The sequence below is a fragment of the Ahaetulla prasina genome, chromosome 1, assembly GCF_028640845.1.
Source record: "Ahaetulla prasina isolate Xishuangbanna chromosome 1, ASM2864084v1, whole genome shotgun sequence".
Lineage (NCBI taxonomy): Eukaryota > Metazoa > Chordata > Lepidosauria > Squamata > Colubridae > Ahaetulla > Ahaetulla prasina.
In genome coordinates, this window is record NC_080539.1 from 239,045,951 (window position 1) to 239,061,984 (window position 16,034).

General features: G+C 48.6%; 1 protein-coding gene across 1 annotated transcript in view; it reads left to right on the top strand.

Annotated features, from left to right (window-relative positions):
- Positions 1–16,034, top strand: part of ZRANB3 (zinc finger RANBP2-type containing 3) — a 70,278-nt gene that overhangs the window by 18,120 nt on the left and 36,124 nt on the right. The window lies entirely within an intron of this gene.

The following is a 16,034-nucleotide window of genomic DNA, read 5'->3' on the forward strand; positions in this document are numbered from 1 at the left end:
ATAATAAAAATGCATCTTTAATATCATGTTGAAAATGTAGAACAATGTAACTGGAAGAATATGAGTTTTCTTGAAAGGTAAATCTTGTTAAATACAGAATAATTAGATGTTTTTTCTTTTCTTTTAGTTGATGGTTAATTTTTATTATATTAGGAAAATGTAGTAGAATGTTGTGAATGAAGTGGTATATAGTCATTAAGCCATTCTCATTGTAAATTTTGGTGACCCCACAACTTATTTTTTATCCTCCAGTATTATTATTATTATTTACTTTATTCATTAAACATAAAACTCAAGTCAACTGAACATTCAAAAATGTATCACAAATACCATTGACTGGTGCTAATGTTTGATACAGGTTGCTGCCAGCATCCTAGGTATCAACCAAGTACCTTCTTAAGATCTACTATTACTACTACTACTGCTACTACTACTACTATTATTATTTGTTCACAACAATGTGAAGTCACAACTGCCAGTTCTTTAGCTGGTGTTGGCCTTCATAAGAGTTGGCATTATTCCCAAGAACTTGGGATGTTTTACTATATCAGGTTACTATATGTGCAGATCCAAACAGTATGGCTTTTTGCAATTGACTGATGGAAATTTTGTCAGTGTGCAAATTTTTTAAGTACGATCCAAGATTTTTTGATACGATATCCATTAATATTAGTATTATATACACCAAAATGTGAAATCGCAGTTTCACAAAATGATAACATATAATGAAGGGGAAGTGGTCCATTCTGGTGGAACATACTGGACAGGCAGAAACGTTTGGAGACAGTTTCTCAGATGTCCAGATCCTACGTCATACAGAAGTTTAACAATAAACCAGCTCCTTGAATTGCACTCAGAAGCTGACTGGCAGCCAACGCAACTCCTGTAACAGTGATGAGAAACGGGCATAGCAAAAAGCACTTTTGGTGCCATTGCATTTTGAACCAACTGTTATTTCTGGGTAGTCTTAGAAGGTAGCCCCATGTAGAATGCTTCACAATAATCCAAACATGAAGTGACCAGGGCATAGTAACTGTCTGAAGGGCCTCCTGATCAAGGAAAGAGTGTAGCTAGTGCACAAAATGAACCTGTACAAAGGGCCTTCTGGCCTTAATCTGCTCTAGTATGAGATGGGATAGTAACAGCAATAGCACTTAGACTTATATACCGCTCCATAAGTGCTTTACAGCACTCTCTAAACGGTTTACAGATGTAGAGCACAGATAGCCCTCAAGTTATGACAGTGATTGGAACTGGAATTTCCATTGCTAAGGGATGCAGTCATAAAGCACAACGTCACATGGCCGCATAACTTAGGGATGATAATCTTGGCAGTCTCTATTGCCATTGTTAAGAGCAGAGGTTAGAATGCAGTACTGCAGGCTACTTCTGCTGACTGCCAGCTACCTGCAGTTTGGCAGTTCGAATCTCACCAGACTCAAGGTTGACTCAGCCTTCCATCCTTCCGAGATCAGTAAAACGAGGACCCAGATTGTTGGGGTCAATATTCTGACTCTGTAAACCACTTAGAGAGGGCTGTAAAGCACTGTGAAACGGTATACAAGTCTGAGTGCTATTAACCAAATCCCTGCAGTTGTTAGGCAAGGATTCACCCCAATCCAAACCATTCCTGCCTTGGTTCCTTCCAGCCCTGTGCCTCAATAAGGGTCTGCCTCCTTTACACACACATCAACACTCCTTGGCACCAAAGCTGGGGCTGAACTAGAGACCCGGGCCTTCAACAGTCTCAGCTAGCCGCCATCATCTCAGGGTCTCTACTTTAATACCACGATTAAGGAGTGCCTCCTCAAGCACACAACCTTGTCCATCCTGTGCTCTGCAGGCCCTGCTGTCCCAATTGACTTTTACCATCTTCCTCCTGCTGCTGGCAAGGTGTGCCCTGCCTGGCTCCATGTGAGGCAACTGGTAGCTTCACCAGACCTTCTTCCTGAGGCGGCTCATTCCTTCTCCAAATAGCATGCACTGTCTTCAAAAAGCTTCTGAGGCCTTCCGAAGCATCACGAAATCAGCCCATACTGTAGAGTATGGCCGGCTCGAGCCTTGCCAACAGCAGTTGGCTGCTGATTGGTTAAGGCGCGAGCCGGCTAAAGAGCGGGAAAACCGAAGAGCGGCTATTGGAGCCGCCTTCTGACAGGAGCATATAAAAGAGCTGTCAGAGTCCGCCTCATCAGTTCTCCATTCGGGTTTTTGAAGTTCTCGTGCCAGCTCAGCGCCTGTTGCGCTGATCAGTAAAGCCTGTTGTTCTGTTCGTTGTTGCCTCATATTTGCCCACTCTGTTGTGTCCTCGCACATACGACCGGCCGCAGCCAGGATGACTCACAACCAATCGGAGTGTTTGAAGCGCCGGCAACAGCAAGAGCGGGAAGCCAAGGAAGTTCCTATTGGCTGGCGTTTTGACAGCTAGCCTCGCGTCGCAAAAGTTCTGTCAGATGTTATTCAGTATTGTTTGTGGCTCCGTTTAGAGCAGTTGAATGTTCCGTTTTGTTAAGCCTGAATAAACGAGAGGTCTGTTTGAACTGGCTGTCCGTGAGTTCCCTTGAAACTTAATACTGGCGACGAAGGTTGGGGAACGCCAACTCGAACTTTTGCCACTCATAGTCTATTTCATTTTGCCGCTCACGTTTAGGATCTATCACCTCACGGCTCTCATCATGGCGACCAATTTGCCGGTTTTCTCGCCATTCGTTCCGTCAGCTGAATTGTGGGACGTTTATGTTGAACGTTTCGAATGCTTTCTCCTTGCTAACAATTTATCTGACCTCTCTCCAGCCAGAAAGCGTGGCTACTTTTTGAGCTCTTGCGGCAGCGACGTTTTTTCCACGGCGCGTACCCTTGCCTTCCCCCAACTGGTATCCGATCTCTCCTGGGACACTTTAATAGAGAAACTGCGGGGACATTACACCCCAGCGCCATGCCGAATTGCCCAGCGACATGCCTTTCGTCGCTGCGCACAAACGGAGGGACAGACTGTCACCAACTTTGTCGCTTCGCTGCGAGCTGCCGCTTTTCACTGTGGTTTTGGGGACCTTGAGAACATGTTACTGGATCAATTTGTATACGGCCTCAAGGACTTAAAGCTCCAGCGCCGTTTGCTGGCTCGAAGAGATTTAACCCTCCAGACTGCTGTGGAAGAGGCGGAAGCGGCTGAGATGGCAGAGAGGTCTTCCGCTGAGCTCCAGCGTGTCCAAATGAGACCGGTGAGCAGTGGACAACCACTGTTTGTGCATTACGGGGACTCCGTTCAAGGCGTTTTTCCAGAGGATGACGAGGACGTCCGTCGCCTTAACACTACGCCTAGACGGCGGGGCGGTCCCATGAATTATTGCCCGACCTCCCAATGCCTGGGTTGCGGCGGCGACCATGCCAGGGATGACTGTAAGTTCAGGACAGCCGTTTGCCGTCGCTGCGGGAGACGCGGTCACCTGGCCAGGGTCTGCAGGGCCACCATGCCAGCCCAAGGTTCTGTCCGCCAACCGGCCAAGCCGCGGGGAGGATTCCGGCCACAAACTCCACGCCAGGGGAATTCTTCCGCTGTGGCCCATTGTGAGGAGGAAGTCTTCGTTAACTACGCCTTTTCCGTGGCTCCCGCTAATAAATTGTACATCTCCGTTCGTCTGGAGGGAGCACCATGCACCATGAAAGTGGATACTGGGTCATCCCGGTCGCTTATCTCCTGGGCCATGTTGAAACGCCTTTTGCCAAATGTCTCCAAGGCCGGGTTGCAACCCTGTTCTGTCATCTTACGTGACTATCAAGGGGGGGGGCTATTCCAACGGTGGGGATTGGTACCTTCAGGGTATCATATCCGAAATTTGGTGGCCGGCTGCCCCTCATTGTTAAGAGTGACCTGCCCTGCCTTTTGGGGTTAGACTTGTTTGCTGCCCTAGATCTGAATGTTACCGGGATCCACAGCACAAGCCAGGAGGTGTCTTCCCAATTGGCTATAGAGTTCGCTGATGTTTTCGACGAACATCTGGGTAAATACAGAGGATCTCCTATTTCCCTAAGTTTAGACCCGCAGGTTACACCCATTCGCCTCAAACCGAGGCGAGTTCCTTTGGCCTTGAGGCCCAAGGTGGATGAACAGCTGGATAAATTGATAGCGCAAGGGGTATTGGTTCCAATAGACCACTCAAAATGGGAAACACCTATCGTAATTCCCCTTAAGCCCGACGGATCCGTGAGGATCTGTGCGGACTATAAGGGGACGATCAACAAAGCTCTTCAGCATAATCCTTATCCACTGCCGGTGGTCCAGCACCTCTTACACTCACTGGGGCGGGGCCGTGTGTTTGCCAAATTAGATATGGCCCAAGCGTATCAACAGCTCCTGGTGGATGATGAGACTGCATTAGCGCAGACTATCGTCACTCACCGGGGAGCTTTCAAATGCACACGACTCCAATTCGGAGTTAGTGTCGCACCAGGAATATTCCAGAGTCTCATGGAACGCTTGCTCCATGGGATTCCGGGGGTCGTCCCTTACTTTGATGACGTATTAATTTCGGCTATTGACATTATCCCGTTTCCGGAGAACTGGATTGAAACTAAAAAAAAACAAGTGCAGAATAGGGGTACAACAAGTAGAATTTCTGGGTTTTTTAGTGGATGCTCAGGGCATCCACTCCACACCCACCAAAATAGCAGCAATCCAAAATGCCCCTACACCATCCAATAAGACAGAGCTCCAATCATTCTTGGGGCTTCTAAATTTTTACGCGACGTTTTTGCCCCATAAGGCCACTATCGCGGAACCACTCCATTGCCTGTTAGACGCTGAGGCACCTTGGGTCTGGGACCGGGCTGCAGCGGCATCTTTTGCCGCTGTCAAACAGCTCCTCACTTCATCCACCGTCTTAGTACAGTACGATGAGCGCCTACCTTTGTCGTTAACGTGTGACGCCTCGCCCTGTGGCATCGGGGCTGTCCTCAGTCATGTTCTTCCGAATGGAAGAGAAGCTCCTTTGGCATTTTACTCACGCACCCTTTCCTCAGCTGAACGCAACTACAGTCAGCTGGATAGAGAGGCGCTTGCCATAGTAGCGGGTATCAAGCGTTTTCATGATTACCTTTATGGTCATTTTTTTTTGCTGGTCACGGACCATAAGCCCCTTTTGGGGTTGCTGGCCGGTGACCGGCCATCTCCCCAAATTTTGTCCCCCCGAATGTCACGCTGGATCGAATTCCTGGCAGCCTATTCGTACCGGCTATTACATAGACCAGGAAGGGATATTAGCCATGCTGACGCACTGAGTCGTTGTCCTTTGCCCATCTCAATTTCTGACCCGTCCCCGTCCTGGCCCGTTCTCCTGATAGAAGAGTCCGGCTTTCCGCTCTCTGCGCTAGATATCTGCAGGGAGTCGAGAAAGGACTCCGTGGTGGCGCAAGTCCTGGATTGGGTTCGCAGGGGTTGGTCGGATAGAGATGTGCAACCAGAGTACCTGCCATACATTCGCAGGCGGAACGAGCTGTCTACCCAAGCCGGTTGTTTATTGGGGGGGAGCCGGGTCGTAGTTCCAGTATCCCTAAGGCCACAAATACTAACGAGCCTTCATGCAGCTCATCCGGGATTGGACGCATGAAGGCCCTAGGGAAAGCTTCGTTTGGTGGCCAAACTTAGACCAGGAAATAGAGACCTGGGTAGGTCGATGTCACATTTGTCAGCTGTCCCGGGCGGCGCCCCCTGGGGCACCGGTCCAAGACTGGGAGATCCCCAGAGGGCCATGGGCAAGGATCCACGTAGATCTCGCTGGCCCCTTCCAAGGCCGGACTTTTATCATTATAGTGGATGCTTACTCTAAGTGGGTGGAGTTGTTCATAATGACCTCCACCACGGCTGATTCCGTTATTAGAATATTAGACAAACTGTTCACTACCCATGGGCTGCCGGATGTAATAGTGACGGATAATGGGCCCCAATTTTCTGCGGCAGCATTTCAAGTGTATTTAGCGGGTTTGGGCATCCGACATGCTCCCGTGGCGCCGTTCCACCCGGCCGGAAACGGCCTTGCAGAACGAGCCGTACGGTCAGCGAAGGAAGCATTGGGACGATTGGGTACTTCTGATTGGCAGCAGAAAGTCAATCAGTATTTGCTGGCCCAACACACCACCCCCTGCCAAGTGACAAACCAGACTCCCGCAGAGTTGCTGATGGGTCGCTGTCTTAGAACCATACTAGATAGGCTACACCCCTCATACACCCCTGAAAGGGTTCCAGGACTGGGTGGCCAGACTAGGCAGTTTACCCTGGGGGACCCAGTGTATGCACAGTGTTTTGGGGGAACAGAGAAGTGGCTACCTGGTCACGTGGTTCACTTATCTGGGCCGTATTCTTATAGGGTCCAATTGGCAGACGGCCGCATCTGGAGACGCCACATTAATCAACTAAGGCGTCGCCTGGCCACCGATGGGGAAAACCAATCAACAGTGAGACCTCTACAAGACGTCCTTTCCCGGCCGACAGAGCTATTGAGGCAGACACCTGCAGACCTCATGACTGACCCCTTTGTTCCCAGGGGTCCCACAGCCAATAGTGATAAACCGATGCCCGATTTGGCATTACAAGCAGAAAATACATCACGGAGCACTCCACCAGGGTCCCCAGCAAACCAGGCCCGGCCGGTCCTTCCGACCAATAAAGACACAAGTCAACGCAGACACAACATTTCACACCCCACCGATTCGTTCTCGTCGGAACTCTTACCGGAAGATACTCCAGGCCCTGCTGCCGATGATCGCTGTCCGTTGGTGGAGACTTCCATTCAGGACAAGGACAGTCAAGTGCCTTCCAGTTCCGTGCCGCCTGTTGAACTCAGACGTTCAAGTCGTAGCCGTCGTCAGCCAGCTTATTTGGCTGACTATGACTGCGCGATCCGAGGGGTGAGGGGTGTTGTGTCCTCGCACATACGACCGGCCGCAGCCAGGATGACTCACAACCAATCGGAGTGTTTGAAGCGCCGGCAACAGCAAGAGCGGGAAGCCAAGGAAGTTCCTATTGGCTGGCGTTTTGACAGCTAGCCTCGCGTCGCAAAAGTTCTGTCAGATGTTATTCAGTATTGTTTGTGGCTCCGTTTAGAGCAGTTGAATGTTCCGTTTTGTTAAGCCTGAATAAACGAGAGGTCTGTTTGAACTGGCTGTCCGTGAGTTCCCTTGAAACTTAATACTGGCGACGAAGGTTGGGGAACGCCAACTCGAACTTTTGCCACTCATAGTCTATTTCATTTTGCCGCTCACGTTTAGGATCTATCACCTCACGGCTCTCATCATGGCGACCAATTTGCCGGTTTTCTCGCCATTCGTTCCGTCAGCTGAATTGTGGGACGTTTATGTTGAACGTTTCGAATGCTTTCTCCTTGCTAACAATTTATCTGACCTCTCTCCAGCCAGAAAGCGTGGCTACTTTTTGAGCTCTTGCGGCAGCGACGTTTTTTCCACGGCGCGTACCCTTGCCTTCCCCCAACTGGTATCCGATCTCTCCTGGGACACTTTAATAGAGAAACTGCGGGGACATTACACCCCAGCGCCATGCCGAATTGCCCAGCGACATGCCTTTCGTCGCTGCGCACAAACGGAGGGACAGACTGTCACCAACTTTGTCGCTTCGCTGCGAGCTGCCGCTTTTCACTGTGGTTTTGGGGACCTTGAGAACATGTTACTGGATCAATTTGTATACGGCCTCAAGGACTTAAAGCTCCAGCGCCGTTTGCTGGCTCGAAGAGATTTAACCCTCCAGACTGCTGTGGAAGAGGCGGAAGCGGCTGAGATGGCAGAGAGGTCTTCCGCTGAGCTCCAGCGTGTCCAAATGAGACCGGTGAGCAGTGGACAACCACTGTTTGTGCATTACGGGGACTCCGTTCAAGGCGTTTTTCCAGAGGATGACGAGGACGTCCGTCGCCTTAACACTACGCCTAGACGGCGGGGCGGTCCCATGAATTATTGCCCGACCTCCCAATGCCTGGGTTGCGGCGGCGACCATGCCAGGGATGACTGTAAGTTCAGGACAGCCGTTTGCCGTCGCTGCGGGAGACGCGGTCACCTGGCCAGGGTCTGCAGGGCCACCATGCCAGCCCAAGGTTCTGTCCGCCAACCGGCCAAGCCGCGGGGAGGATTCCGGCCACAAACTCCACGCCAGGGGAATTCTTCCGCTGTGGCCCATTGTGAGGAGGAAGTCTTCGTTAACTACGCCTTTTCCGTGGCTCCCGCTAATAAATTGTACATCTCCGTTCGTCTGGAGGGAGCACCATGCACCATGAAAGTGGATACTGGGTCATCCCGGTCGCTTATCTCCTGGGCCATGTTGAAACGCCTTTTGCCAAATGTCTCCAAGGCCAGTCTGCAACCCTGCTCTGTCATCTTACGTGACTATCAAGGGGTGGCTATTCCAACGATGGGGATTGGTACCTTCAGGGTATCATATCGCAATTTTGATGGCCGCCTGCCCCTCGTTGTTAAGAGTGACCTACCCTGCCTTTTGGGGCTAGATTGGTTTGCTGCCCTAGACCTGCATGTTACCGGGATCCACAGCACAAGCCAGGAGGTGTCTTCCCAATTGGCTATAGAATTCGCTGATGTTTTCGACGAACATCTGGGTAAATACAAGGGCTCTCCTATTTCCCTAAGTTTAGACCCGCAGGTTACACCCATTCGCCTCAAACCGAGGCGAGTTCCTTTGGCCTTGAGGCCCAAGGTGGATGAACAGCTAGATAAATTGATAGCGCAAGGGGTATTGGTTCCAATAGACCACTCAAAATGGGAAACACCTATCGTAATTCCCCTTAAGCCTGACGGATCCGTGAGGATCTGTGCGGACTATAAGGAGACGATCAACAAAGCTCTTCAGCATAATCCTTATCCACTGCCGGTGGTCCAGCACCTCTTACACTCACTGGGGCGGGGCCGTGTGTTTGCCAAATTAGATATGGCCCAAGCGTATCAACAGCTCCTGGTGGATGATGAGACTGCATTAGCGCAGACTATCGTCACTCACCGGGGAGCTTTCAAATGCACACGACTCCAATTCGGAGTTAGTGTCGCACCAGGAATATTCCAGAGTCTCATGGAACGCTTGCTCCATGGGATTCCGGGGGTCGTCCCTTACTTTGATGACGTATTAATTTCGGCTATTGACATTATCCCGTTTCCGGAGAACTGGATTGAAACTAAAAAAAAACAAGTGCAGAATAGGGGTACAACAAGTAGAATTTCTGGGTTTTTTAGTGGATGCTCAGGGCATCCACTCCACACCCACCAAAATAGCAGCAATCCAAAATGCCCCTACACCATCCAATAAGACAGAGCTCCAATCATTCTTGGGGCTTCTAAATTTTTACGCGACGTTTTTGCCCCATAAGGCCACTATCGCGGAACCACTCCATTGCCTGTTAGACGCTGAGGCACCTTGGGTCTGGGACCGGGCTGCAGCGGCATCTTTTGCCGCTGTCAAACAGCTCCTCACTTCATCCACCGTCTTAGTACAGTACGATGAGCGCCTACCTTTGTCGTTAACGTGTGACGCCTCGCCCTGTGGCATCGGGGCTGTCCTCAGTCATGTTCTTCCGAATGGAAGAGAAGCTCCTTTGGCATTTTACTCACGCACCCTTTCCTCAGCTGAACGCAACTACAGTCAGCTGGATAGAGAGGCGCTTGCCATAGTAGCGGGTATCAAGCGTTTTCATGATTACCTTTATGGTCATTTTTTTTTGCTGGTCACGGACCATAAGCCCCTTTTGGGGTTGCTGGCCGGTGACCGGCCATCTCCCCAAATTTTGTCCCCCCGAATGTCACGCTGGATCGAATTCCTGGCAGCCTATTCGTACCGGCTATTACATAGACCAGGAAGGGATATTAGCCATGCTGACGCACTGAGTCGTTGTCCTTTGCCCATCTCAATTTCTGACCCGTCCCCGTCCTGGCCCGTTCTCCTGATAGAAGAGTCCGGCTTTCCGCTCTCTGCGCTAGATATCTGCAGGGAGTCGAGAAAGGACTCCGTGGTGGCGCAAGTCCTGGATTGGGTTCGCAGGGGTTGGCCGGATGGAGATGTGCAACCAGAGTACCTGCCATACATTCGCAGGCGGAACGAGCTGTCGACCCAAGCCGGTTGTTTATTGTGGGGTAGCCGTGTCGTAGTTCCAGTATCCCTAAGGCCACAAATACTAACGTGCCTGCATGCAGCTCATCCGGGGATTGGACGCATGAAGGCCCTAGGACGAAGCTACGTTTGGTGGCCAAACTTAGACCGGGAAATAGAGACCTGGGTAGGTCGATGTCACATTTGTCAGCTGTCCCGGGCGGCGCCCCCTGGGGCACCGGTCCAAGACTGGGAGACCCCCAGAGGGCCATGGGCAAGGATCCACGTAGATCTCGCTGGCCCCTTCCAAGGCCGGACTTTTATCATTATAGTGGATGCTTACTCTAAGTGGGTGGAGTTGTTCATAATGACCTCCACCACGGCTGATTCCGTTATTAGAATATTAGACAAACTGTTCACTACCCATGGGCTGCCGGATGTAATAGTGACGGATAATGGGCCCCAATTTTCTGCGGCAGCATTTCAAGTGTATTTAGCGGGTTTGGGCATCCGACATGCTCCCGTGGCGCCGTTCCACCCGGCCGGAAACGGCCTTGCAGAACGAGCCGTACGGTCAGCGAAGGAAGCATTGGGACGATTGGGTACTTCTGATTGGCAGCAGAAAGTCAATCAGTATTTGCTGGCCCAACACACCACCCCATGCCAAGTGACAAACCAGACTCCCGCAGAGTTGCTGATGGGTCGCCGTCTTAGAACCATACTAGATAGGCTACACCCCTCATACACCCCTGAAAGGGTTCCAGGACTGGGTGGCCAGACTAGGCAGTTTACCCTGGGGGACCCAGTGTATGCACAGTGTTTTGGGGGAACAGAGAAGTGGCTACCTGGTCACGTGGTTCACTTATCTGGGCCGTATTCTTATAGGGTCCAATTGGCAGACGGCCGCATCTGGAGACGCCACATTAATCAACTAAGGCGTCGCCTGGCCACCGATGGGGAAAACCAATCAACAGTGAGACCTCTACAAGACGTCCTTTCCCGGCCGACAGAGCTATTGAGGCAGACACCTGCAGACCTCATGACTGACCCCTTTGTTCCCAGGGGTCCCACAGCCAATAGTGATAAACCGATGCCCGATTTGGCATTACAAGCAGAAAATACATCACGGAGCACTCCACCAGGGTCCCCAGCAAACCAGGCCCGGCCGGTCCTTCCGACCAATAAAGACACAAGTCAACGCAGACACAACATTTCACACCCCACCGATTCGTTCTCGTCGGAACTCTTACCGGAAGATACTCCAGGCCCTGCTGCCGATGATCGCTGTCCGTTGGTGGAGACTTCCATTCAGGACAAGGACAGTCAAGTGCCTTCCAGTTCCGTGCCGCCTGTTGAACTCAGACGTTCAAGTCGTAGCCGTCGTCAGCCAGCTTATTTGGCTGACTATGACTGCGCGATCCGAGGGGTGAGGGGTGTTGTGTCCTCGCACATACGACCGGCCGCAGCCAGGATGACTCACAACCAATCGGAGTGTTTGAAGCGCCGGCAACAGCAAGAGCGGGAAGCCAAGGAAGTTCCTATTGGCTGGCGTTTTGACAGCTAGCCTCGCGTCGCAAAAGTTCTGTCAGATGTTATTCAGTATTGTTTGTGGCTCCGTTTAGAGCAGTTGAATGTTCCGTTTTGTTAAGCCTGAATAAACGAGAGGTCTGTTTGAACTGGCTGTCCGTGAGTTCCCTTGAAACTTAATACACTCCTCTCAGTATTTAATACTGGCGACGAGGATGGGATCCGAACCCACGCGTGCAAAGCACAATGGATTAGCATACTATTTGGAGAACAGGGCAGTGGCCTTGGCAAAAAGGCTTGGTATGGCCAGCACAGGGCCAGGTGTGGGGAGCGCCTCATCAGCACTGGAATGAAAATGGGGAAGGGCATTGCTAGCCGGCGCTTGGCACTGTGGCATTGGGGTGGCTGGCCATGGTGTGGGGCTTAAGTGCCATCTTCAGCAGCAGCGGTTGGCTGAAATAGAGGCTGGGGGGGAGGGTGCGGTAGTTGGCTGAAGGCCTCAGCCCTGTATTTCAGCTCTAACATTGCTGCCCCCACTGTGGATAATCATTGTTATTGTTGTTCAATCACTAAGTAATGTCCAATACTTTGTGACCTCATGACCATAGCATGCCAGGCCCCCTTCCATCCTCCACTGTTTCCCAAAGTTTACCCAAATTCATGTTCATTGCATTCATGACACTATCTAACCATCTCATCCTCTGCTATCGCCTTCTCCTCTTGCCTTCAATGTTTTCAAATCTCAGGGCCCTTTCCCATGAGTCCTCTCTTCTCATTAGGTATCCAAAGTATTTGAGCTTCAGCTACAGTATCTCTCCTTCCAAAGAACTGTCAGGGTTGATTTCCTTCAGAATTGTCTTTTCCAGCACCATAAAAGTCATTTGCAGGGTGGCAAAATTGGCAGAGATGGGGTAGAAAGGCAAGGGGGGAAGCCCCTGCAATTGTAAGTGTAGGCAGGCTGCCAAGTGCCCAAATTTTTGATCATGTAGCTGCTGGGGCATCATAATGGCTGTATCAGCATAAGTACTGTTTGTTCACCGTAACTTTGAACAGTCACTGGATGAATGGTTGTTAAGTGAGGACTACCTGTATAGTAACAAGAGCAAAAATCAGTCCCTTTATCAGACGCAGATGCTATGGAAGGACAGACTGCATGAGGAGATTGTAAACCTGGCTTCCTTTCCTCCTCCTTGGCCCTCCCTCGTTGTCAGGATGACTCAATTGCCACTCAAACAACAGGTAGGGAAGCAGAAGACAAGACAAGATGGTTGCCTGGGAGTTCTGCAGCCACAGGTGTTGTGAAGAATAGGCCGAATCAAGAAACCTCAAAGCCCAGAAATAAAAGTAACAAGTAAAAACTAAAGGGTAGATGGGGAGAAATCTTTTTTTCCCCCTTTCCCCAGACCTGAAGTGTAGGGAAAGTTATTCTAGATGTGTTCCTCGGCTAGAGGCAAGCTGTGGAAGAGGAGATGAGCCAGGAAGCCCAGCCAGGAACACACAGCAGGAGAAGCAAAGACAAAAGTCAAGACTTTGACAGAACAGAAATAGAAAACAGATGCCAGAATCAGATAGACAGATTGAACTATGTGGAAAAGATTATAGTGATATAGAGAGTAACCATAGAGATATATACAGAGTTGTTCTATGATTGAACCACATTTTTTAATTAACACATGGAAGAAAGACTGCTTAAATAAGATCGCTCTTCCTATTTACTTTTGTGAGCAGCGTCTCTTAAGTTTGTGAGCTGAAAAATAACTTCTTGCCTTAACCCCAATTAATCCAGTTAACCCCAGTTAAATTATTATTTCCTGATTTTGCTTTAACTTGGCACCCCATATCTGCCAGACCATGGTTGCCCAGACTTTTGGCTTGCCTGGGCCACATTGAGTGCAGAGAAATTATCTTGGGCCTCATATAAAATATACATAAATAACAAACTTCCTTTATTTTAAAATATTTTTTATTATCTTGTGGAGCTGCATTACTAGCTGTCCTGGGCCACATGCGGGCCACGAATTGGACATGACTGCGCTAGATGCTTAACAATGAAGCTAGTCCTTACCAACATGTAATTTTCTTGTATTAATACCTATACTAAACAAACCTGGGTGTAGGGTGGGAAGGAGAGAGGTTGAAGGGCTATAAAAACTTGCCCAATGAAAGCAATCCCTTTATGAAAATGCCATGACGTTTTCTCCTCACTAGTGTTTTGGCTCACCATGACCTATCAAGGGAGAACTTCTCTGACGCTGTAAGCACTGTATTTGAATTTTCTTAATCTATCAATGCCTTAATCAATTTTGATTGATTATACTGAACTATGCAGTTCTACTGAAAGATACAGTTCAGTATCACCTGTAAATGCTAAAGCCAGCAATAAATTCTTAAGATTAAAGATATATAGAGGGCAGCAATAAACATACAGAGGTGGTTCTCTTTTAATGACGATTTGTCAACGACTGTTGAAAGTTACGGTTGCCTTGAAAAAAGCATCACCAATGCTCTCACGACTGTTATCCCCATGGTTACATTGCAGTTATGACTATCATCCCCATGGTTACATTGTGATTTGGTTGCTTGGCAACTGTTGAACATTTACGATAGTCACAGTGATCTGCACAATGATTTCCATTGTGACCTTTGCAACCTGCTTCCAACAAGCAAAGTCAATTGGGATGCTGGCAGGAGATGGCAAATCACAATTCCATGATGTCTCACTTAATGACCACGGATGATTCTCTTAACATGTGCAACTAAGACTGCTGTTGCAGGAAGGTCATGTGATGTTTTGCTTAACAATGGAATTGCGGATCCCAATTAGAGTCGCTAAGTGAGGACTACCTGCTTATTAGAGATATAGAATAGAAAGGTATGAAAATAGGGTAAAACTGGATTTTAAAGAATATAGTCTAGATAACAGCTTTTAGAAAATAATTAAAATAAAATATAATTTTAATTATAAGATACTGGTTTCTGATATAGTTGAAAACACTTATTATTTCCTCTTTTTTATAAGTTGTCCTTGTTTTGTAAAATAAGTCTCCCACAGCCATTAAAGGGAGATACAAGAAAACCAAGTTTCCAGTGCTTTGTGTCTTTATTGAATCTGGGCCAATCTGGTTATTTTTAGTTCAAAAAACAACCTGCGACAGATGCCTTAAACTCAAGATAAAATTCTGAAATCCTTTCCTTACTTTACTACTAATAATAGGTGCCTGCCCAAGCGTATTTTGGAATGTGGTTACTATAACAAATTTAATAAACTAACAACAATAATCCCATAATTTGGGTACAGGCAGTTCTTGAGACCCCCTAGGGTGTTATACTGTTACACTGTTATTCTGCGAACTGTATTGACTGCCGGTTTGCTTCTGGGTGCTGTTCAAGGTGTTGATTATTACCTTTAATGCCCTTCATGGCATGGGTCCAGTTATCTGAAGAACTGTCTTGCTCCAGTGGGATTGGCCCATCCCATCCTTGCCGGCAGACAAGGCATGCTGCAGACCAGTGGTGGGTTTCAAATTTTTTATTACCGGTTTTGTGGGTATGACTTGATGGGCGCAGCAAAGGAAGGATACTGTAAAATCTCCATTCCCTATCCACTCCAGGGGAAGGTTACTGCAAAGTCCCCATTTCCTCCTGATCAGCTAGGACTCGAGAGGCAGAGAATAGATGGGGGAGGGGCCAGTCAGAATTTTTACTACCGGTTCTCTGAACTACTCAAAATTTCCGCTCCCAGTTCTCCAGAACTGGTCAGAACCTGCTGAAACCCACCTCTGCTGCAGACCTGTCAGTCAAGGAAGTTTGGCTGATGGAGTCCAAGAGAAGATCCTTTTCTGTTGCGACTCTTGTCCTTTAGAACATCATACCGCCAATGTGAGATCTGCACCCATTTTGACTTTCCATAAGGGCCTGAAGACTGGCTCTTCCAGTTGGCCTGGGACTCCAATGAAAGGGCACCACTTCAAAAGTGGTTGTTGGATTAGGAAAGACTACACCCCTCCCTGTATACTTTGTGTTCCGCTCCCCCCCCCCCATCTTTTAACAGTATTTATTACTGTTGTTATATTTTGCTTTATTATTTTAGTGTGTAGTAGTTATAATGTTTGTAAGCCACCCAGTGTCTTCTCTGGACAAGATGGGCAGGACATAAATTAAATACTGGTAAATAAATAATTTGGAGAATGCTTTCTTAACAATTTTGATGCCTCCAGTTGAATGCACACTTATTTTGTTGATTTTGATAGCTACACACATATTGTGTCAGGAATGGTCCGTTTCACTGGAGAAATATTCATGAATATATTCATTATCACTCAATTACCACATTTACAATTACACTGATTTAGTTTTAGAGAAATAGTGTGAATGAAGATGACAAAAGAACTCTATTTATAACTGAATATATATATATGTA